This window comes from Notechis scutatus, chromosome 1 (assembly GCF_049901735.1).
Source record: "Notechis scutatus isolate UNSWTSFEM ecotype Mainland chromosome 1, rNotScu1.2, whole genome shotgun sequence".
Lineage (NCBI taxonomy): Eukaryota > Metazoa > Chordata > Lepidosauria > Squamata > Elapidae > Notechis > Notechis scutatus.
Genome location: NC_142009.1, coordinates 307563337 through 307586856, shown reverse-complemented (window position 1 = coordinate 307586856; position 23520 = coordinate 307563337). Strand labels below are relative to the sequence as shown.

At 38.4% G+C, this 23520-nt stretch overlaps 1 long non-coding RNA gene across 2 annotated transcripts in view; it reads right to left on the bottom strand.

Annotated features, from left to right (window-relative positions):
* Window positions 1-1181: 1181 nt before the first annotated feature.
* The window catches only part of LOC148133479 (uncharacterized), a 58533-nt gene continuing 36194 nt past the window's right edge, over window positions 1182-23520 (bottom strand). Inside the window, exon 5 of one of the 2 annotated variants that reach the window (XR_015747414.1) lies at window positions 1182-1222. This is a non-coding gene — a long non-coding RNA (uncharacterized LOC148133479). The remainder of the gene's footprint in view (window positions 1223-23520) is intronic. The other variant, XR_015747415.1, reaches the window with a different exon arrangement.

Below are 23520 nucleotides of genomic sequence, written 5' to 3'. Positions count from 1 at the left end.
CAAGCCACACCCACAAATTAGGCCATGCCCACAGAACCGGTTGTTGACATTTGAATCCCACCCCTGGCCTGTTCCCAGCGCGCATGTGCACAGAGCAGCTGAAGCAGAAGGGGCGACTCAGGAGTAAAGCTGGGAGGTAATTGCCCCTCCCATAAGGGATAAAAGTCAGTCCTCAATGATGAAGAGCTTTGCAGGAAGCAAAGCAGTTCAGTAATCTCTGAGTTCTTCATGAAGCTCTGTATTCTGGTCGATTTTTTTCTAGGTTTTTGGGTTGGTTTATGTTAGCCTTAATTGGACCTGTTTCCTGGAGCATTCAACAGCACTGAAAGGGTGCTCTTATCTGGAGGAACTGTGTATAATGGGGTTTGGCTGGGAATGCAAGTAATTCCCAGCATCGCATTTAAAAAGGTTTTACTCTTAAATTCAGTTTGTGTTTTATTAAGTTTGACGAAGCCTGGGTCAGAACAATACCATTGTATTTAGTGATGTATCTGTATTCTATTATTCACATTTTGTAATTCCTTAAAACTATTAAAGGGGGAAAGTGGGGCAAGTTTAAGGACCTGGTTCTTCCCTTGTTCATTTGATTCAGGTCCATTCCTCCTAACCATAAGCTGAAGGGTGATCAACCAAAGTTTGAGCCATCAGAAAACCAGCATAACATTTGCAGTCCTCTCTGCCAATCCCTACTGCATGCTGCCTCTTTTGTTTTTATTCGGTCATTGCAGTCAGCTGATTTCCCTTCAAAGTAAATGAGTGGAAAGTGTAATAGATTTTAGGACACCTTCATGTTGCCCTTGGATGGTGTCTGTATTAGGGGAATGACTCAATCCTTTCTCATGGCTGGGGAGAAGAAGATGGCAATATTAGAGAAGTGGTAGGGAAAAAAATGTTGCCAGGGCATGCTTTGCGCTATGGTTAGTTGGAAGTATGAAAAGAGCATAAAATAGTTGGGTGATGTACAAAAAATATATACTATTCTCAGTGCCATTTGTGACTTACAATACATTCAAGGGAGCAATAAATAAAGAACCCAAAACCAAAAGGACAAAACTGATTAAACAAATGTCAAACCAAACTTCACAGTTTCGTCAGTCCTATTATGTTGAATTGAAATCAGCACAAATCTTGAGTTTTATAAAATGTGATGAAATATATATTTAAACTGAAGATTCAAAAATGTGCTTCCTTTTCATGTCACCAGATGTAGTTGAAAATCTGCCTGCAAGAAATGAAAATAGTGGGTAAGTTTTTCCTCCAGAAATCTCAAACGAAAACCTAAGAGAAAAACGTGTTTCCAATAGCTTATCATTAGTTTCCCTCTTGTGTATCTTGGCCCAAATAATTATAACAAAACCCTAATATTAATGTTATCCTATAAAATACCCTAAGCAATGCTGGAGCAATATAATTATTTATTTATGTATAAGGGTTCTTAATTGCTTTAAATTATTGGAGGTTGTCTTTATAAAAGACTGAAGATTTATAAAATGTATATAGAAACTGGGTGGAAATATTAGCTACTCCAAACCAAGGATGATGATACATATAAACAAAACAACCAATCTAAAAGACTACTAAAAGACTTGTTAGCAACTTGTTTTTCTTAACCAAAAACAGAAGTTGCTCAACATAGCTCCCAGGCACCACCACACTCAGAATGCAAGACTTAAATCTTATTTCCCACATTTTCAAACAGCATTTTCTGAAATATAAAAATTTTGAAATATGTATTGTTTAACAAAAACATTACTGCACAAGATTCTGCTCCACATTGTTTATAATTTACAAATAATCCTGGGGAGTAAGATAATGTGGAGTAATTCAGCTCAGGTTCCCAGTCAGATCACTTTAAGAGAAATGTCTCAATATATCCTTTAACAATGGGGAATCAGAGATAGCCTTTCACTGAAGCACATATTGTTCAGAGAAGGACCAGGGGAGACATGATAGCAGTGTTCCAATATATGAGGGGCTACCACAGAGAGGAAGGGGTCAAGCTATTTTGTAAAGCACCTGTAGGCCAGACAAGGAATAATGGATGGAAACTGAACAAAGAGAGATTTAACCTGGAAATAAGGAGAAATGTTCTGACAGTGAAAACAATGAACCAATGGAACAGCTTGCCCTCGGAAGTTGTGGGAGCGCCATCACTTGAGACTTTCAAGAAGAAACTGGACTGCCATTTTTTCAGAAATGGTGTAGGGTCTCCTGCTTGGGCGGGGGGTTGGACTAGATGACCTACAAGGTCCCTTCCAACTCTGTTAATCTAAATCTAAATTATGGTACCAAAGGCAGCAGAGGCTAACCTAAAGGGTGGAGCTGCAACTTTATTATGTAGACATATGCTAATTACGGTATACATATCAGTATGAAATATACTAGTATGGTAGATTAATTTACTAGATATAGCAACACTGTTTGATTCGATATGCACATTGATGAGGTAAAGATAATGAGGTAATGAAGATGATACACAGACAATAGCTCATTGAGTTAAACAAAGGCTATGTTCTCTGAATAAAGACACGACTGATGTGTTGCACTTTCTTCTAGGTATTATTTCCCATTGACCTTGTTTCCCAGTGTTGTTCTGTCTCTTAGTGGTCTAATCACATTCTTTGAGTCTAAAATCCTCTATAGCTGAGCTGACAGTTTATTTTTCCCATGGTACATATATTTGGGGGAGGGGATACTTTACTTGCCTTAACTAGCACTATTTCTTTTTACAGTCGTCAACCTGTGACACAATTGAGCCCAACATGTCTTTTGTAAATGAGATAGTTGTTTAACTGAATCTTGCCCCATTTTATGACCTTTCTTGCCACAGTTGTTAAGTGAATCACTGCAGTTGCTAACTTAGTAAAGTGGTTGTTAAGTGAATCTGTCTTCCCCATTGACTTTACTTGTCAGAAGGTCACAAAAAGTAATCACATGACCCCAGTTTCCTCTCCTTTGACTATTGCCCATTGACGACTAGAACACATCTTACTATTAGGAGGAAAAATGACCATAAGCTAATAGAATCGTCATAAAATCCCATTAAGGAATATTGAGATAAAATAGTGTCCAGAGACCAGGTTGAATAATGTGTTGGATATCTTTAAGTGAGCCAGAGGTCACAATGATGGAATAAATATACAGTATATTGACCCGGTGTTCTTTTAACTCAAAGTGTCAGGGATTTTGTCTTGACTGTCTTGATTCAGATCTACACTCCATCATTAAGCTACAATTGTCAGCTTTATATTTTTCCTTGGTGGCCTGACTAATCTTCTTTCTCCCTTTTTTCTGTCTACATTCATTGGTTTTAAAACATAATCCTGCATGCAGGAACTTTGTCTATCTTTATATCTGTACAATTCTCAATGTTATGTACTCTGCTTTATTTTAGTATTTATTACTTGTATAATAGATAAAATAATCACAATAGAATTATAAGTACAAATCATATGAGTGAAATTACACATTTTAATGCCATTTTAATGTCATAGAATATGAAAATCCAGCGCTAGACTTTATGTTTACAAATCTCAGTTTTGTAATGCATAATTATATAGTAGCCATTGTCTACTATATTTATCTCATACAAAAAGAGGCAAGTCTAATTCAACTATGTCAGATTTGTACAAAATAAATCATAGGATCATCTGTGGATAAAATAATTTAAGAACAAAATAGCACTACATTTCTTAGTAGATTGAAATGGTATCTATGGTGACCACACAGATAAAAAATAAACCGTTTTGGCTCAGTTAAGCTGATTCAGGGTTCACAAACCCTTAACAAAATAGCTTAGCTTAAAAAAAAACTGGAAGAGAATTAAAACAATTAATTCTCAGTTCTCTTAATTTTGAAAATGAAAATAGTGTAGTATTACCTATAAACAAATCCCCTTAATACACCTTTTTGGACTTCACTTTTTGGACTTATCTTTTTGGATAAACAAAGAAAAAATGATTATTTGTCTGCATTTTCTGAAATGGATAGGAGAACTAATAGAAAAGAACTGATAACACAAAAATTCATTCATTCTTTATTATTGTTCTTCCTTGATAATTACAATATCTTAGTGGCTAGGAAATTACAATCCTTTTTAAAACCTCCTATTATACTTAAATATATATTTTATTCACACTTTAAATTTTATATTTATTGCAAAATGTATGATTTGCATAAATTCTCTGAACACAGACATATAATTTCAGAAATTTGGGCTTACACATATTGCCCAAACCTCTTTAGATCCTTAGAAGCTAAGAGGCAAAATTATATACACTATACTTATTGAACAACTGCTGCATTAAAGAAGTCTTTATACAGCAGATCCTTTTTATTCCCTCATTAGCATTGCAAGACTCCTTCTATGTACCCAAAATCTGTTCTATAGGGCAGGATCTCCTAGTGCAGATTTAGTGAGATGAGGAACAGGCATTGCTGGCCGATGGTGACATTATTCTGATTAAGCATGCTTAGGATGGACCTCATTCGCTCCATTTCCCCTTACCCTTCCCTGGTAAATGGAAAGAGAGCAAGATGGTAGGGCTGGGATTCTTCATCAGATGTTCTTTGGTGGGTTCAGAGGCAAATGTGGTTGCTTAGGCATTTGAGTTGATTAGATACGTTGAGTTGAATATGATACGAATTAATAGCAATAGCTTAGACTTATATACCACTTCATAGTACTTTTACAACCCTCTCTAAGTTTTTTACAGAGACAGTGTTCCTGACCCAGGCTTTGTCAAACTTAATAAAACACAAACTGAAGTAAAACCTTTTTTAATGCAATGCTGGGAATTAATTGCATTCGCAGCCAAAACTCATTATACACAGTTCCTCCAGATAAGAGCACACTTTCAGTGCTGTCGAATGCTGCCAAGAAACAGAAGTCCAATTAAGGCTAACATAAATGAACCCAACAACCTAGAAAAAACCAACCAGGGTACAGAGCTTCACGAAAGACTCGGATATTACTGAACTCAGGGGTAGGATTCTACAGGTTCGCACCTATTCGCTAGAACTGGTTGTTAACATTCTAAGCAGTTCGGAGAACCGGTTGTTAGAAGAAATTACTGGCCTAATCCTGTAAGGAAGGCAGGAAGGAAACATTCTGGTGTTGCTTTCAGAAACTGCCTCTTATTATTACATTCTTGGCAGGACTAGACTTCCTGTCTCAGCAACGTCTCTGGATTTTTTTCCCCCTCCTTTGCAGGTTCTTTGCTTGTGTGGAGTGACCATTCAAAGTTACAACGGCACTGAAAAAAGTGACTTATGGCCATTTTTCACACTGTTGCAGCATCCCCACAGTCATGAGAAGCCATGCGAGGAGATGGTGCCTCGATGTGAGTGATATTGAGTTGGCCACGCCCAGCCAATAACATGACCACCAAGCCACGTCCACCTGGTCACATGACCACCAAGCCACACTCACCAACTAAGCCACGCCCACAGAACCAGTTGTTAAAAAATTTGAATCCCACCCCTGACTGAACTGCTTTGGTTCCTGCAAAGCTCTTCATCATTGAGGACTGACTTTTATCCCTTATGGGAGAGGCAATCACCTCCCAGCCTTACTCCCAAGTCGCCCCTTCTGCTTCAGCTGCTCTCGCTTTCTGGCAGCGCTGTGCACACGTGCACTGGGAACAGGCTCCCTGGGGTCTTCTGCTTCGCTGCTGCCAGACTCCAAAAGCTCCAAAGGCAGCACCCCACTCTCAAATGGTTCTGGCCCCATCCCTGCATCGGATGCAGGACCTCGTCCAAGTCCTCGCCAGATTCCCTGACTGGTTTCCCTTCGTCCTCACTGTCTGTTATGTCTGCCATCGGCACCGGCTACCGGCGAACCACAATAATTAGAATATTGCCCCCAACAATCTGGGTCCTCATTTTTTACCGACCTCGCAGGAATAGAAGGCTAAGTCAACCTTCAGCCAGTCAGAATTAAACTCCTGGCAGTAGAATGCAGAGTTAGCCTGCAAGACTGGATTCTAACCACGGCTCATGCCCCACTTCCTGCAGTGACAAGTAAGATTTTAACCCAAGCATGATCATTTTCTCCTGCTCCTCCTTTTCTTTTTTCTTATTTTCCCCAAAGCTTCCCATTTTCTGATAAACTTCCTCCCCCCTCCTCTTCTTAATAGGTAGGCCTATTAAGTTTCATGGAGCCCCTCTTCCCTTAAATCATATGCTGTTTAATTTCTACAACAATAATAGTTTGTAACTGTCTGCTATTATATCCAACGTGGGAGTAATGACTTGATATGTGCTATCTTTGGTATATTGACATTCTTAGTTATAAATATAATGCTGTGAGTTTGTTCCACTTAATGCAACATTTCTTTTCAAAATAAAAATAACTTCTAATTAAAGAATTGATGTCCCCAAAGCAGCTGGTGTTGTTTGCACCAGATCTAGAATCATCAGTAGTGCCCACTTTCACTTTAGATATGGGAAATTATTCTGACTCATCAGGATTATTTGCATACTCCTAGAGTATCCTGGGAAGTGAGCAGAAGGTCACCATGAGCAGCAGAAATATTTATTTTATTTTATATATATATTTATTAAATTTATTTGCCACCCATCTCACTGGAAGGCAACACTGGGCAGCTTATTAGAGTTTGTCTTATCAGCTCATGCTTTTCAAGTTTTTTTTCTTTTTGGCAGGAGAATCTCGACAAGAAGGTATATAAAAGAAGAAGCTGTTTGAAGCCATACAATCTTCGGGAAACATATAGATATAGACAAGGAGGCAAGTATCATTATGATACTTGGCATATTTTCGTTCCTGCCAGAAGAAGATCACAGCAATGTTTGCACTAAGTCCAAGTTCATTATATTGCTGGAGAAGAAAGCAGAGGGTGTGGAGGCATGTCGAGTGACACTGACAATCCTCCAGACACGGCAGGAAGATGCCTGCAAAATGAGCACAGAAAGAAAGAGACAACTTCAAAGAAAACTTGAACTTAGAGGAGGAGGGTTGATTGCATATAACTCAGAGGACCAAGAGACTGTGCTGAATCTGCACAATCAGTTTTAGATCCTCTCCCAGATGATGGCTCACAGGTGTGTAGGGAAAGATTATTGTCCAGCATTCCTGGGATGGGAAGGAGAGAAGCTCAGGCTTCCTCAGAGGTGAAGAATCCAAAGAATCCCCCAAGAAGGAAAAAGCACATGGAGGAAATGGGCAACTTGGTGCTGAGCGGAACAGTTGTCTGCAGATCAGACATAATTTCAAGGGAAGGACATTATCTGTCAAATGCAAAGATGCAGAATATGATGAAGAGGTTTGTTGAGGTAATTCCCAGTTAGGAGAATTAGTGCACACAGGGAGACGTAGTGAGAGTGGTGAGGAATAATACACAACCATCACACAGATATACTGTATAGTAATATGTAGGTTTTTACTTCCAGTAAACGGTTAAGCAAAGTCCAACAAGCAGTCCAAGTCATACACGGTTAATGCAGTCAGTTTTCAGTCCAGGGATAATCCAAATAACAAAGTCCAGTATCATAAAAAGTTCAGTAAACAGACTCACAGCAATCCAAGAAGAACGACGATCAGCAACAGTCAATAGGGAAAAATGCAAACCAACCAACATCGAACATCAGAACATCTAGCAACTAGCAACTAGCAACAACAGAACTAACAACCCAGGTTTCTGGCTCCATCTTATGGCTGTTTGAGGAACCACACCCAATTACAATTTTAGCATTCCCTTAAAGAGACAGTATTAAATGTCTATCCTGGTTTATATATTTCCAACCTAACTGTTAGGTGACTATCAATTCCTAACATTCTCCCCTTTGAGTAGGACAATATATAACAGCTTACAGTTTAAGTCCATAATCCTCCTGTGCCTGTTCTTCCTCTTTAATGGCTATTAATGGTTTAATTATTTCATATTTAGGGACTACTTGGGTGTCAATTACAACATCATTGCTGGATTCCTGTTCCAGTTTATGCCACCCAACATGCTCAAGAAATTTAGCACTAGTGCTACAGTAAACATGAGCTGTGCCTGGATCCCAAAATCTAAACGACCTATGGTTGGCTTCATAACTTATGAAAAATAATGTTCTAGCTCTATGTTGCCCTTTCAGTCTTACTTGTGAGGGAATATGCACCTATGCTGGAGTTCCAAATGTGTGTAGATAACTTAAATTTGGTTTTCTGCCATGCCAACGAGTGAATGGCAATTCACCGGTTGTTGTGTTCACTACATTGTTTAAAACATGGTTTGCACACATTATGGCTTCACCCCACAGAGTTTCAGGCAAACCTGAGTCAGATAACATAGTGCGAGCCATGTCTTGTAATGTTTGCCCTCTTCATTCTACAGACGAGTTATGTTGTGGCCTGTAAGGTGCAGAACGTTTATGCTAGATACTAGCCAATTTTAACATAGTTTGGAATCTATTGTTAATAAACTCAGTCCCGTTATCAGTAACTATAGTAATTACCCTATGTTTCATTTTCCTTTCTGCAAACCTTAGCCAATTAAAGAAATGTTGGAATGTTTCTGTTTTGTTTTTCATTAAATAGCAGAAACCGTACTGTGAGTAATGGTCTATTATACTCAAAACATAGCAGGCACCTCCCAAACTGGGTTTCTTAGGACCAATTATGTCAGCAAACACAACCTCTAAAGGTTCTTTGGTCTTAAACCCATTCAGTCTGTTTGCTGGAGTAACCTTGCTTTTCTCCTAATTACAGGCATTACAGTTTAATTTTACTCCCTCTGACAATTCAACAGTTTGTTTCGGCATTTTGAAATTAATGTGCCCTAGACGTCTATGCAGTAAATGTATACATTCATCATGTGGCTTAACATTGTTATAAACCAAGTTAGCCATCTGCAACTGGTCATCATGTATAACATATAAATCATTCTCTAAAGTAGCAGTAACACTTTTACCCTCTTTCTCTATTATACAGTTAGCTCCCCTAAAGGTTGCTACATAACCAAGATTAACAAAAGCCCTTACTGATAATAAATTAAATTTGCATATAATATAGATAAATGCTCCTTTACACATGAACAATATGCAGTACCTTCACCAGATGCTTTCATCTTCCATCCATTTGCCAATGATACATGTTGCTTACTCGTAGACATCTTTACAAAACTCTCTCTATTTTTAGTAATGCACTGCGATGCTCCACTATCAACTACCCACAAATCATAGTTTACAGTTGAATTGCTAGACATAGCTAAACTAACATTCTTCTTAGCCTTCTGGTGATTAACAGTATTCTGTCATTTTCCCTTCTTACAGAATCTAGCTATATGTCCCCTAGCCCCACAAGAAAAACATTTCCTAACAGTATAGGCAGTTGAACACAAATCCTCTTCTTGTGGTTGTTCCTTCCTCAGTTGGTCCCTTTCCAGCTGTCTTCTTGCCTTTTCTAACAATCTTCCAGTTATGTCTGTCAATGTCAGTTTATCTTTGGGCAGGACTTCCAGTGAAGATATGTAATCATCATAGCTTTCATCCAATGAGAAAAGAATGATGATGCAGCTCTGAAAATATCAGTTCCTTTTCATGTAGCTCTTGAAAAGTTCTTTTCATGAAGTTTAAATGAGCTAACATATCTCCACCTTTCAGAAGACGTGCTCTAAACAGTTTACGTGTAAGATGTATGCGTGCACCTATACTGTCATGAATATAAATCCTCTCCAAATTCTCCCAACACCTAGCAGCAGACTCCTCTCCACAAATATGGACTAGCTGCTGGTCACTCAGTGTTAGTCCAATTATACAAAGAGCTCGTTTGTTGTTCCGTTTAAAGCCAGCAAGCCTCTTGGCACCGTCCTCTTCATCTGGATCCCAAGCATTTACATCCGGTGGATCCTCAACTGCATTCCATAACCCTTCTCTACGCAGAAGTAGACTGCACTTCATAGACCAGAAAACAGTTTCTTCCATCCAACCAGGTTATCAGTGATAGACTAGTTGAAGGGTCTTGTGCCATCTTTACTAGGACAGTAATTAACGGATAAGCCAAAAAGAGAGACGGGGAAATAAACGTTTTAAGGCGCTCACGTTAGCAGGTTTTTCCGTCCCCGAAAGCTTCCCAGTCTCAACCTGAGCAAGAAGAAACTGATAGCCCTCCAGCTACTGGTGCAACATGGCCAATGGTGAAGGATGCTGGGAATTGTAGTTCATGGGCATCTGGAGAAGACTCGGGTTTCCTCACGCATGTTTAATTTTTCAGGATTGGAAGAGAGGTAGGGAGAACATCATAAATGTCGTATTAGGGTTTTACTTCATTTAGAAAGGGCAGATAACACATTTCACCTAAAACTCGAAGAAAACCTCTCCATTCGAACTAAAAAGAGACTTAGCATGGCTAAATCAAAGCTGTGACAGAAGTAAAAAAGAAAGGAAAGATCTTGTAACAGCGTGCTTAATCTTGGTAAAAAATCACTCCAATTTCTGCAGTGGAATTTTCCTTGGAAAGTGGGACTCTAAGGAGGAAAATAGCTGCGATTAACGATCTGGAGTTACTGTCAGATTTAGTTAAAAGTAAAGGACAGATTGGATTGGTTAACCCAAACTTCTGGACTGTATTTTTACTACTACTCAACTTGAAGAGCTTTAAGAAACTATTGCAAAACAATCTTATTCAGAGACATATTGATTGTAGTCAAAGTGTTTAATTCAGCAAGTTTTACTCTATTTCAAAAACTCTTTGAACATCGTGTTACAACCTTTTGTTTACAGAGTAATAGCAATCTGCTATTACAAAGAGCAATAAATTCCTCTCATTCAGTCAACTACAGCTGCTAGTAAAACAATTAACCCTTTCCTTGCAGACTCTTAATACTACCTCATTACTTTAATCAAACACTGATTAATTCATTACCTCAAAACTTACAATTTTTCTACCTCATCACCTATATCAACGATTAGATAATCAATTTCTATAAAATATTTTATTAATGGTTTAATTGATTTATTGTTTTAATTGATTAGTGTGATTAGAGTGTTTAGTGCAAATAGTGTGATTACTGACTAGTTTAAAAGATCAAGATTCATGTAATTTAATTGAATAGTAAAACCAATGATTTAGTGAATTTAAATGAACAGTGTGATTAATGATTAGTGTAATTAATTGATTAGTGATTAGAGTAATTAATTGATTAGGCTGATTGTTGCTCAGGAATATTATCTGATTAGAGAGATTACTGCAATTGATTGATTGGTGTGATATTGGCTATATAGATTACCCAAAATTGTTCCTTTAATTAATTCAATCAACGTACTATCTTAACAAACCTACCATGCCAAAAAGAAAATCCAACGCCAAACCACAACCTAAAGAGAAGATAATCCCCACCAATGAACCACAAGACTCCTGCACATGCCTTAAATGCTACAAAAATCTAAAGGATAATGAAAACTCCATCAAATGTTTTCTGTGTAAAAAATACGCTCATCATGACTGCTTGGGATTAACCAAGCAATTTATTCAATACCTGGAATCATCCAATGAGTTTCCATATCTCTGCAAACCATGCAAACCCAAACTGGATCTGTTGGAAAGAGTTGATACCATTGAAACCATTGAAACATCCCTTAACACCATAGTAGCATCCCTGGACGCCGTAAAAGAAAGAATATCCAACCTTGAAAAAAAAGACACAACGCAAAAAACCTGAACATCCAATAGCTACTAACCACATCTCTACCCAACAACCACAACCCAATCCAAAACCCAATCCACAAATAAACACAACCCAGACAAATATTGATATCCCAATCCTCATCAGAGAAGCTGTTGAGCGTGAACGGAAACGTCCAAACGCCATCTTATTTGGTCTAGAGGACATCAATGACAATGATGACATCACAACTGTCCGAAACATCATCAGTGATTATCAAGCATCAACCATCTCCGCTGATGAAATACTTGACATTTCCCGCATTGGCCGAGAGCTCAAAAACAGAGACGGCTCTGTGGCCCCACGCTTGTGCAGGGTCATTTGCAAAAATGAATCAAGCAAACGTAAATTCATTTACACTATAAATTCACTCGCCAAAACCAACACCAACCATAAGAACCTCCGTTGTCACCCTGACCTAACCATACAGCAACGTGCCCGCTCCCATGTACTCCGCACCGAACTCAAAAAATGTCTAGACAATGGAGAGAAGGACCTGTACATTGACTACCATGCTGACTGTATCAAAAGTAAGCCACACAACCCGCAACTCAGCTTTAACCCTCAACCACAACCCTACCTCAACCGATCCACCATCACCCAAGACTAGGCATGCACGCCCTAACTACCTCAATTCCAACTACTGCTGGCCTTAAATGCAAACTACTCAATGCAAGAAGCCTCGTGAATAAAATACCTGAATTTTTCCTCCTACTAAATATGGCTAAATTCGACATTATATTTGTCTGTGAAACATGGCTCAATGCATCTCTCCCTGACTCCATTACCACAGTAAGAGACTATCATGTTTACCGATCAGATCGTGAAATTCGTGAGAGGAGGTGGTGTTGCTATCTTCTATAAAAAGTCCTTACATCTAAAAATATCCAAGTTACCCAGGAGCTTGCTCTTCCTGAGACCATCATCTGTGAACTATCCTTAAATATCACAATTCGATTCTTACTATGTTACAGAGCACCTGATTATGACATCGAACATGTAAACAAGCTAAATACATTACTACCATGGGCTGCATCCTGCCCATACCCTTTTATCTTTCTTGACGATTTCAATCTACCTCATATTGACTGGACCCTAAATGATTGTACAACTGAAATCATACACACAACCTTCTACAATGCTATTACAAATCTGGGACTGGAACAACTAGTAACCAACAACACTAGACTAAACAACTGCCTCGATCTCATCTTCTGCAATAGTTTGAATTTAATTTACGGAATACAAACTAAAGAACCCTTTTCCAGTAGTGACCACAATATGATTGACTTTTGTCTCAACATATGTCCACACAAAAATCACCACAATGATGTAATCCCCAATTGTAACTTCAAAAAAGGCAACTATGATCTTATAGACAACGATCTCTCATCCCTTGATTGGCAATCTCTATTCACTGGATGCAATACTGTTGAAGACCATTACAACATATTTTTACTTGAAGTCAAAAGAGTCATCAAACTATATGTACCAACAACAACTCCCAAAACAAAACAAAAAGCAGATTACCCATAACAATAAGGAAACTTCAATCCAAAAAGAGATCACTCTGGCGGAAAAACAAATCTGGTCACGTTGCCAATTTCAAAAGCCGATACAAAAATTTATGCCACCAGATAAAGACTGAATGCATCAATTATCACATTAAACAAGAGGAAAACCTTCTAAGCACCAATTCCACCGTGCTTTTACAATTTTGTAAACAACAAACTAAAAGACTCAAGGTCTATCCCACCCTTGATAGGACCTGATGGTAAAGACTGCAACGATGACACCATTAAAGCCAACATCTTTAACACATTCTTCGCTCAGTATTTGTAAACAGCAATGGATCATGCCCAGTATTTCCTAGCCGTACACAGATAACAACAATGATCTAATACATATCGATTTTACAGAAGACAATGTTGAAAAGCACTACGCAATCTAAAACCATCTCTATCTATTGGACCAGATGGAATATGTGCCTACTTCTTAAAAAAGCTATCCACTGCCATAGCCAAACCTCTAAGCATAATCTTTGAAAAATCTTTCAGGACCAGCTCCTTGCCTAACCTATGGTCACAAGCCACAGTCATCCCCATCTTCAAAAAGGGAGACCCAAGCCTAGTTGAAAATTACAGACCAATCTCCTTATGCTGCGTCACCTGTAAAGTCATGGAATCAATTATTAACCAATCCATCATCCTCCACTTAGAGACAAACAACCTACTCTCCAATAAACAATTTGGTTTCAGAAAAACTATCCTGTAATCTGCAACTCTTACACTGCAAAAACATATGGACGACACAACTCGACCAGGGCAAAGCAATAGACGCAATCTACATAGACTTCTGTAAAGCCTTTGATTCAGTGGTACACGACAAACTACTCCTAAAAATAAAATCCTATGGTATCTCTGGACAACTGAATAACTGGATAGAAGCATTCCTGTCAAACAGACAACAAATGGTCAAAATCGGGAGCGTACTATCAAATCCAGTACCTGTCAATAGTGGTGTTCCCCAAGGCAGTGTTCTAGGACCAACTCTCTTCATACTCTACATAAATGACCTCTGTGATCATATTAAGAGCAATTGCGTTCTTTTCGCTGATGATGTAAAGCTGTTCAATACCACAGACAATACTGCTACCCTACAAAAAGATCTTGACTATGTATCAGAATGGTCAAACAAATGGCAACTTCAAATCTCAACAAATAAATGCTCTGTCTTACATATTGGCAAAAAAAATCAGAAAATAAAATACAAGCTGAATAGTCAAGATCTTGTTGATGACCCAAGCTCTGTAAAGGACCTTGGAGTACTCACCTCTAATGATCTAAGTGCTAGAGCCCACTGCAACTACATAGCCAAAAAGGCATTAAGAGTTGTTAACCTAATCCTACGTAGCTTTTTCTCTGGTAATATCACACTACTAACCAGAGCATACAAAACATTTGCTAGACCAATACTTGAATACAGTTCATCAGTCTGGAACCCACATTACGTATCTGATATTAGCACAATTGAGAAAGTCCAGAAATATTTCACAAGAAGAGTTCTCCACTCCTCTACTCGTTGTAGAATACCTTATGCCACCAGACTTGAAATTCTAGAACTAGAAAACCTTGAATTACGCCTCTTCGGTCTGATTTAAGCATGGTATATAAAATCATACATTGCAATGTCCTACCTGTCAATGAATACTTCAGCTTCAACCATAACAACACAAGAGCACACAATAGATACAAACTCAAAGTTAACCGCACCAAACTTGATTGCAGGAAATACGACTTCAGCAATAGAATGGTCAATGTCTGGAATACTCTACCCGACTCTGTAGTTTCTTCCCCAAACCCAAAAAACTTTAACCTTAGACTGTCTACTATTGACCTCACCCCTTTCCTAAGAGGTCTGTAGGGGCGTGCATAAGCGCAACAACGTGCCACCGTCCCTGTCCTATTGTTTCTCTTATTCTTCTTTTATTTTTCTTATATGTACCCATTTCATGTATTCACAACTATGTATACATTTATACTTATTATCTTGTAAACAATTGGCAAATCAAATAAATAAATAAATAAATAAATAAATTAAACAGTAAACAGCTGTCTGTTTACAGTACTGTGCATTCACACTAACTCTCAGTTATCTGAGCCTGGTATGGCCTGGGCCCATAACCAGTGTTGAGATAATTCCCTGTTAGGAGAATGAGTGCACACAGGGAGATGTAGTGAGAGTGGTGAGGAATAATACACAACCATCACACAGATACACTGTATAGTAAAATGTAGGTTTTTACTTCCAGTAAACAGTTAAGCAAAGTCCGATAAGCAGTCCAAGTCATACACAGTTAATGCAGTCAGTTTTCAGTCCAGGGATAATCCAAATAACAAAATGCAGTATCATAAACAGTTCAGTAAACAGACTCACAGCAATCCAAGAAGAATGACGATCACCAACAGTCAATAGGGAAAAATGCAAACCAACCAACATCGAACATCAGAACATCTAGCAACTAGCAACTAGCAACTAACAACAACAGAACTAACAACCCAGGTTTTTGGCTCCATCTTATGGCCGTTTGAGGAACCACACCCAATTACAATTCTAGCATTCTCTTAAAGAGACAGTATTAAATGTCTATCCTGGTTTGTATATTTCCAACCTAACCGCTAGGTGACTATCAATTCCTAACAAGGCTGACCTGACTAATTAAACTTATTAACCATTATCCCTTTCTTCTTTCATGTTAGAATAAATGACACTGCCAAAAAAGAATCTGGAAAGAAATGGAAGGACAGCAAAACCTGGCAGGCATGAAAAAGAATTTGCAGCACAGGTGGCCCCTTTTTCCACAATTCCATCTGAAGATCATGAAGATCCAAATGAAGAATGGAGGATTCTGAAAGAGAACTGCGAGTTAAAGGGAAAGTATTATTGAAAACCTTTGGATACTTGGAACATGCCATGTACAGGTAGTCCTCAACTTACAACCACAATTGAGCCCAACATTTCTGATGTTAAGTGAAACATTTGTTAAGTGAATTTTGCCCCATTTTATGAATTTTCTTGGCACAGTTGCTAAGTGAATCGTTGAAGTTGTTAAGTTAACAACACCAACCGTGAGTTTGGCTTCCCCATTGACTTTGCTTGTCAGAAGGGTCACAGAAGGTGATCATCTGACTCCAGGACACGGCAACCATCATAAATCTGAATCAGTTTCCAAGCATTTGAATTTTGATCACATGACCATGGGGATGCTACAGTGGTCATAAGTGTGAAAAATGGTCATAAGTCACTTTTTTCAATCCGTTGTAATTTTGAACAGTCACTAAATGAACTGTTGTAAAGTTGAGGACTACCTGTATTATCTATGGGAAGGGCTTTTGGTGAGAGATAAATTTCACGAAAGTATGGGAAGAATGCTTGGGAGACACCTTGCTCAGGTTTTCTGGTGGGTTTTAGACTAAAACTGAAGAGGTGGGAGATCAATACCCAGAAACACACTCACAGCATAATCTCAAAGTATTAAACGTTAAATAAGGAAGGAAGTGCTAAGAAGGAAGGGGTGCTCATGAATCACCAGAAGATGAACAGGCACATTTGAGAAAAGCCACTGCTAAAGAGCTCAAATGCCTGGATACCAGTGCACAGAGTATAGGCTACAAATAGGGAGAACTTGAAAAAACAGACCCAACAAAATGAAGTATACTGTAAGGTGGGTACTGGCAGATCCAAAAGCACTCTTCCTTATGCAAAAAGCATTATTTCAGATTACAGCTTTGCACATTAAAAAATAATAACTAAAGATAGTTGAAACCTAGAACACCTCCTGCTTTCATGAGCAGAAGAACAGCAGTAGGACTGCATGAGCTCTTAAACAGGTTCCTCTACAACAGGGGTGTCCAACCTTGGCAACTTTAAGACTTGTGGACTTCAACTCCCAGAGTTCCTCAGCCAGCTGGCTGAGGAACTCTGGGAGTTGAAGTCCACAAGTCTTAAAGTTGCCAAGGTTGGACACTCCTGCTCTACAAGTAGCTTGTCCTTCCTTTCTTTGTGGTTCTCTGGAGCCAAGGCATGGTGTGACGAGAGCAAAAGCCACCTTGGGATGAATGCCAAAAGAGCTGTAAGGAATGGAAATTTCTGTTTATTTTTTTTCTAGATAAGAATAGAAAGCCTAATACACCCAAGTTTCTGCTCCACGGCTCAAAAGACAAATTACGAAACTGCACAAAGGTTTTGCAAATGTTTATATACTGTAGCACATAATAAGGATGTCCTGCTTGCCTAAAAGAGAGCTGTTAATGGATAGAGTTAAAAGTGTATCTCAGGATGATTGAAAGTCAATTGGAATAGTTCTAATTTCCCTGCAGGTGGTAAAATTAGTCAGTAGCAATAACAAAATGTGTGTTTATTACATGTTTATCCTGTCATAATTATACAAAACTCCTAGTTATTTCCAGTATTAACATCAAAAGGTATAAAAAATATAGAAATAGCATCAGTTACAATAGAAGATCTGGTCTTGGTGGACTTGTGTTAATCACTTGCCTTTCCGTCCGTACAGTTTTTATTACTAGCTTTTACTAGCTACAGTTCCACTACCTTGGTACAGGATTATATTATAGCATCTTGTCTGTAATAAAACAAATGCAGTGTTGACAGGCTCAGTGTGCAGCAAGAGGGAATAGTAGGTAAAAGATCTGCTTTCTGAGCCTCCAGACTGCTTATGTCTCTGCCTTTGTCCCTCCCACCAAATTTGCAACTGGTCTTACTTTGCAAAAAGCAGAGCTGCTCTGTCCATCTTTTAATACAGGGCACCCTTTTTGCTGCAGTTATTTCAAATTTGACTCAGCAATCCCACGTGTTCACAAATGGATCGTGAGAAGATCTGTGCGGCGTGGAGGGTTTGAGAGTTTCAATTTGTCAGAAATCCTCTGTGGTTCTAGGAAAATCCAGTGAGATGGTTCCCTTTTAGTTGCTCTGCTCTGCTCTGCTCTGTCAGCTGCTTAACAGAGCACAGGCTTTGTGCAGATAAAGTGCCAGATTCATTTTTAGTTCACAGGACTAAGGGGTAGGTGATGTCCATTGTCCCTGTCTGAATACAGACCATCGCTATATCATAGATCTGCTAGAAGCAATGCTAACAGATCTTGATGGCAGTGATCCAGATGACAAAAAAAAGGCCAGTACTTTTTCTATCTCTTTTACAGCACAGATTGGGTCACCTTAGTGAGGAGAGTAAACCAGGTTCCTCTGGGAAAGCATTTGACTTCAGGGGAAGCCTGGAACCCCTGCAGAGCACGTCCCCGATTGGACTGGGGGTCCCTACCCAGTATGGCTTTATGCTGTAATGGCGGGTTGGAGAGAATCAAATACCTCCCGTGGACCAACAGGCCTAGTGAGTGGCAGCTGGCTTATCAGTATTGATTGAAGGAGGAGGCCATATTGGTCGGAATGGCTTCAGAAGAAGCCGCACACAGTGTGGTAGCAGCCACTTGAACAGTGTGTGCATAGCGGTATAGAAAGCAAAGGGAAGACTACTACACGATATATTTCCCAGGAAAATCATGATAATGGCAGGGGGGAAAAAAGGGTTGCCAACATGATTGCCAACATCCGATGGCGGATATGGCAGAAGAAGAAGGAGAAGGAGAAGGAGAAGCCAGATTCACTTAAAAACCATGTTACTCACTTAATACGTGATGTGCTTAGCAAAGGACGTTTAGGACTCAGTTGTGATGATAAGTCAAGGACTATCTGTATGATCAGTGGCTTAAAGAGATTGCTTACCCTCTGCCTTAGTACCAACAATAAAGACATTGTGCAATTTCTATCTTATCTAGGAACGCTCCAAACCTATCACCTTCGTTTTACCTGGGTATTCTTTCAAAGGCAGTGGATTATTGTGTTTAAAGATACTTCTGCATCTGTATTTTTGTTAGGCCTGCCATATCTGGCCCATAGAAGAATCTGCTGCCATCTCATGGTAGTCTGATTTTTTTTTAAGTCAAGATATGGTTTGCTAAAATCTTGTCCTTGTTTGTGGAAAATGCATTCATCACCTCTATGTGCCTAGAAATTAATGAATTTCTTCCCAATTCCTCAAAATTCCATGTCTGAATTGGCCATCACAGAGTGACCTTCTCTGTCGTTGTCATCATGTTCTGGAATGTTTGTATGGATATGATAGGAATTGATACATTTGGGTGACTAACATTCTAAAAATACTTTTCTGCACTATCTCTCAAGATCAATCTATGTGTTATACAGCAGTAGATGGATCTGTCTTAGCTGTGAGGTACAAATTTCTCAGGGAGTTGCATTGTTCTTTCTAAAAAAAAGTATATATTTTGAAAAGAGCATTAAATAATATATTTTGAAAGCTTTTTTAACTTTCAAACAAAAATCCTTAACTACATTAAGTTCTTATCCAGAAGAAAAGCAATATATATAATTATAACATAACATTACACAAATAACTTCAAATATATGTAGGCATCCCTAAAAAGATATTGCATATTGTATTAAATTCATATTGTAGTATTTAAATGTTGCACTCATTTGCACATGTCTTACGATATTATGGACACATGTTAAAACATAAAATAAAGGACTACATTTCTTATTTCTCAGGATAATACTTTCCAAACTGAAAGACAGGTAGGTAGATAGATACCTTAGGCAGGTAAGTAAGTATGATTGGTAGGTAAGTAGGTTGATTTTTATTTTACTATGGGCAGTTATTATGAAAATAATTTAGATTAGTATTGTTAGATCAATACTTTAGTCAATATCTTGATTATATTCCATTTCCATTATACTTATTGTACTTAAATAGATACAAGTTCCTCTACTTCATTCCAGCTGCTCATTAGCACATATTTCCATGGTTTCTTTCTGTTGCAACTGTGGCTCAACTCTGCCCTCATTAATTAGCAACAATAATGTGTGCTTATCCTTGTGTGAGATAAGCAAGCTGCTATTACATAGGTAAAAGTGATATGTGATAGCAAAATAGCCATGAAAGAAACTGAAAGAATTATACTGTGGAAATACAGATGTTATTTAACTTCACAGCAGCCATTGCTGTCATTTTCTCTTCTCTCTCTCTCTCTCTCTCTCTCTCTCTCTCTCTCTCTCTCTCTCTCAACAGGAAGAAGCAGCTTCCAATTTCATTTGCAGCAAATTCAGTATTTGCTGTTCTCTATAATTACAAAAACTCATTTTTCCTATTATCCAGTCTTTTTCTAATCATTGAAACAACAAACCATAAGTGCATTTTCTGTTTTATGCAACAATTATATGAAGGATCTGTGTTCAACATAAATGTAGATACTGGCTTTTCTCTCATCAAAGAAGTTTAGTTATCTCTGCGAATTTGATCTTCTTCTATTTAATCATGCATTCTTTCACCTGTTCTTCTATCTCATAGTTCAATAAAAGTGTATACATTTTAGCAATAACATTAATAAAGAGTTATGCTTCAAACTCAGTTTTATCTTGTTCAAAACCATAAAATCTTTGATCCAGTTTAAATATTTCTGATAATTGTACATATATATCTAATTGGCAGATATATTTTTCTATTATCAAATCTTCTCTTGATTTTATTTTACAGTCCCTGTGACAAAATTCTACTACATCACAATAATTAACCACTCATGTTTACTTGTCATTTCTTGTCTATAGAATGCTTCTTCTGCTGAAAGCCATAATGATACTTTCAGACACAACCTATATTTATATTTATTCCATACTCACAGGTTTTCTTGTCACATAGTTTTCTGCATGGTGTCTAACAAATAAGCAGACGTGCAATTTAAACATGAAGCAGAATACAGAATCGTACAATAGGAATGTATCAAGGAAGACTTGGACAACATAGCATAATTGAAATGCCACTTGTGAAAAAGTCTTCTTAGAGATAGTTGCCTGCTTCAATATTGTATGACAAGGTCACTCACTGTCTTCTCATGCTTAGCCCTGGTTAATTTACTCATTTCAATCATGCAAGCAATTGTCTAGATTCAGATGACTAACAGATCTACAATTCCTTTGAGAACCTGAGGAACGTGTTCTGGATGCTCTTGCAAATGGTTTTAGGAAGTTAGAGAGATTACCCATTCAGAAATGCTATACAGAAATGTAGCCTATTGTTACTGTTGTTAGTAGCGAAGTCATGTCCGACCCATCGCAACCCCATGGACAACATTCCTCCAGGCCTTCCTGTCCTCTACCATCTTCTGGAGTCCATTTAAGCTCACACCGACTGCTTCAGTGACTCCATCCAGCGACCTCATTCTCTGTCGTCCCCTTCTTCAATTGCCTTCAATCTTTCCCAGCAATAGGCTCTTCTCCAGTGAGTCCTTCCTTCTCATTAGGTGGCCAAAGTATTTGAGTTTCATCTACAGAATCTGGCCTTCTAAAGAATAGTCAGGGTAGATCTCCTCTAGGACTGACCGGTTTGATTGCCTTGCAATCCAAGGGACTTGCAGGAGTCTTCTCCAGCACCATAGTTCAAAGGCTCAATTCTTTGGTGCTCAGCCTTTCTTATGGTCCAACTTTCACAATGATACATTGCAACTGGGAAAACCAGCCTATTACAAAGCCTATTATGCAACCTATTACAAATGGATTGACCCAATGGACTGAAATGGCATTAGTGATTTCCTCCCTTCTGCTTCTACTTATCTTTGCCTTTTTTCTGGGTAGATGGGTGCATTTCAGAGGTGCTATTCAGCAGGTTCTGACCAGTTCTGGAGAACTGGTAGCGGAAATTTTGAGTAGTTCAGAGAACCAGCAAATGCCACTTCTGACTGGAGATTTTACAGTATCCTTCCCCTGCCATGCCCACCAATCCACGCTCACAGAACCGGTAGTAAAAAAAATTGAATTCCACCACTTACAACAAAATATTGGGCCACACCCGCCCATCAAAGGTTGAGGTCTAAAGAGGGCCCAGAAGGAATTTGGGCATTTTAATTTTATTGGGTGCCAGTTTTCTAATACATGCATATATTACATTAATCCCTTTCTTTTGGAAGAAACATTTATGTAAATTTCAGAAAAATAGTGAAAAAACAGTGGGAAAAGACATTAAAGACAGACTATAAGAAAAATGTCAGGGGAATTTAATCCAGCACCAGTTGCGGTGCTTCTCGATCTCTCTGCACCTTTCTGCTGCTATCATATGTATATGTGGCTGACCAAATTGCAAATCAGTATGCCATGTGAATGTAGCCACTGTAAGCTCTCAAGAAGATTTTGGGGTTTATATATGAGAAAATGCTCTTTCAGATAACCAGTTTCAAAGTTATGGAGCTGTTCTGACTGGGGTGAATGTGTTGAAGATGCCTTTTAAAAAATGCTGCATCAGAAGATTTATACTAGAAAATTACACTTGCAACTTCTTGGATAAACCACAGAGAGCAAGCATCTTTGGCAAGTTCCTGGCAGCTGCCCCAGGAAGTTGCATTCTGCTGCAGGGTCAATCTTAGCTATCTATTGCTCCTATCTCCTCCTGCTTGTTATTTCTTTTGATTATTCCAGTTAAGATATCCTTCAGTAGATGCCATTCACTATGGGCAAACTGCCATATGGAAGTTTCACAAGTGACAAGATCTCCAGCTGAGGTTGAAGCAACTGAGAAGAATGTGGAGCCTTTGCCAAGACTCAGAGCATCTTTGTTTTGTAGGGACTTGCAGACCAATTCCTGTGTCAAATAAAATTAAGCCTCAGTGGACAAATGTATTCTGGGCACTCTATTCACAGTTCTGCCTCCTAAAAGCAGTATTAATGCTAAATCTTCCTTGGGCTATCGGAGTTGTAATGGTTTCTGGCCAGAGGTCTCCTTGATTGCCAAAAAACTGCAAAAGGCCTTCTAATAATATGGACATTCTGATTTAAATTTTCATGATTTGAAAATTTCAGTGGGATTAAAGAATAGCAATAATTGTATTTCTTACCCTCACACAATCTTAAGTTAAACCTATTTCCAGGCTTATTCTGGCATTTTAAAAGTTCTTATTTTGATAACATCACTGATAATGTTTGTTTATCTTCCTATTTATCTTGTCTGTTTTTAATCCAAATTATGGATTTGGAGGATCAGATGCCACTCAGAGTCCATTTGATTAGAACAGTTTATATACTAAGTAAGTGAACAAAAGGAAAGAAAGGAAGAAGGGAAGGGAGGGAGGGGGAGGGGGCAAGGGAGAGAGAGGAAGAAAGGAAGGAAGGAAGGATTGATTTGCACTGCTGAATTTTGACATAATATTCCAAGGTACTTTGAGTGTCTAAACAAGGTGCTGTATGCAAGCTATGGGCCACGAGTTGATTAACCTTG